This window comes from Trichomycterus rosablanca, chromosome 21 (genome assembly GCF_030014385.1).
Source record: "Trichomycterus rosablanca isolate fTriRos1 chromosome 21, fTriRos1.hap1, whole genome shotgun sequence".
NCBI lineage: Eukaryota > Metazoa > Chordata > Actinopteri > Siluriformes > Trichomycteridae > Trichomycterus > Trichomycterus rosablanca.
In genome coordinates, this window is record NC_086008.1 from 15,132,205 (window position 1) to 15,134,638 (window position 2,434).

Sequence of the window (2,434 nt, forward strand, 5' to 3'; positions counted from 1 at the left end):
TGAATGGGTTAAAATTTTCCACGGAACACATTGACTGGTCCAAAAAGAAATGGCTCAACATTTTGTGGACTGGTGAAAGCAAAATTGTTTTTTTGGGTCTAGTGGTCGTACAAATCCTTACACTCATCCTTCAACTTTAAGGAAAAAATTTTCACTTGCTGTCTAATATATCCCACCCACTAACAGGTGCCGTGATGAAGAGATAATCAGTGTTATTCACTTCACCTGTCAGTGGTCGTAATGTTATGCCTAGTCGGTGTATAATTGAGCTTTGTACCTTGCAAGAAAGACTCTTAATAATTCCGACGGTTCGTTTATAATTCAGTTCAATCTCGGGCTTTGTGGCGTGATTGAAAGACGGATAATTAATGCTTTTTAGCGGTGGCGGCAGGGATGCTTGTTACTATGGAGATCCCGTCACCATGGAGGTCTAACGTACTTTTTTAGAGTGGAGGTGATGATTATCATTAATGCTATTGTTCGTTATTCAAGGCGCCTACCTGTGCCAGATTCTGTGCCAGATTGTGTGCCGTGGGTTTAGAGGTGATTAAACAAGGTGATGAGCGTTTGATTTCGAATTTATCAGAAATTGGGAGGGGTAGCACAGTGGGCGACAGGCTACACCACACGGGTTTGAATCTAAGTGACCAGCCGGGTGTCTAAGCAGATGCATTTGGCTACATCTGGGTCAATGACCTACACATTTTGGCTTCCTGCCTCACACACAAGTGTTTCTCGGTGAAGCCTGACCCCCTGTGACCCTGATCAGGATGAAACTTAATGGAAATGATCAGATTAAAATAATTACCTGTAGTTTGATTTATTAGGAGTATGTGGGTGGCACGGTGGCTTGGTGGGTAGCACTGTCCTGTCCTAGAATGTCCTGGGTTTGATTCCCAGGTGGAGCAATCCGGGTCCTTTCTGTGTGGATTTGTATGTTCTCCCCATGTCCATATGGTACGACGCTGGGAAAAATACATCAGAAGGTTACTATGTAGAAAAATTATGTGGGTGGCACAACGGGCGACATGTTAGACCCCACGGGTTTGAATCTAAGCGACGCTAATCTAATCGGCCGGCTGGGCGTGACTTTTTCCAGTGAAGCCTGACCCCCTGCCACCCTGATCAGGATGGAACTTGATGGACATTACCTGATTAAATTAATTACCTGTAGTTTGATTCATTAGGAGTATGTGGGTGGCATGGTGGCTTGGTGGGTAGCACTGTCGCCTCACAGCAAGAAGGTCCTGGGTTCCATTCCCAGGTGGAGAGGTCCGGGTTTGCATGTTCTCCCCTCGTCTATGTGGGTTTTCTTCCGGGTGCTTTGATTTTCTCCTACAGTCCAAAGACATGCAGTCAGGTTAATAAGAGATACAAAATTACACCCCCAGACATTTTTACACCCCTTTTACACCCTGGGGTGTTATTTTGCTTATTTGAAAAATGTCAATCCTTTGATGAGCTGTTAGTAAATCAGCTCGGGACGTTTCTTGCGGGCGTGACCTGTTTTTACACGTCTAAGTATTTTGTAAATGTGTGTGTCTGTTTTAGCATCGCGTTATCCTGGTCAGATTCCCGAGCGAAAGGTAAGAAAGGCCATGGACAGGTTGCCAGTACATCACAAAGCAAACACACACACACATCTAAGGGCAAATATCTCTAGTTGACCTGACTGCATGTCTTTGGACTGTGGGAGGAAACCGGAGCTCCTAGAGGAAAGCCATGCAGACATGGGGAGAACATGCAAAATCCACACAGAAAGGACCTGGACTGCTACATCTGGGAATCAACCCCAGGACCTTCTGGCTGTGAGGCGACAGTGCTACCCTTCGGGTCTTCTACCACCCCATTCTAAAACGTTTTGTGATATATATATATATGGGGATGTTTGGCATGTTTTCCCTGTGTACCCTGGTTTCCTCCTACCTACCGATCACCCACTCAGGTGTATGTAAATGTGGAAGTGTGTGTTACCCTGTTACAGACTGGAGACTGTTATGGCCTTATACTGTAACAATGCTTATGTTTTTGGAATTGGGTGTCCATATAAGGTCATACTTGTAATTTCCTGAGGGGTTGATAATACACTGGTGTACCCTAAATTTACCTGCTAATGGTACAAACGTTGTACAACTGAGGGTACCAGACTAATCGAACACGAATCCAATAAGCTGTTTCACGGGACGTCACTAGGTGGTGCTAAAGCTCCATTTTTAAAGATTGTAATATTTATAAACGTTTATAATACTCATTAGAGCTATATACACTTAATGAATTCGTGAATTAATGCTACAGATATTTAATTATATTCTGATATTAATTATTATATTTATTATTAATGGTGGTAGACTGGGTGCTGGGTATGATCCTTACCTCTGGTCATTGTCTCAGGAGTTTCACATGTTCTCACTTTATCTGCATGGGTCTCCTTTGA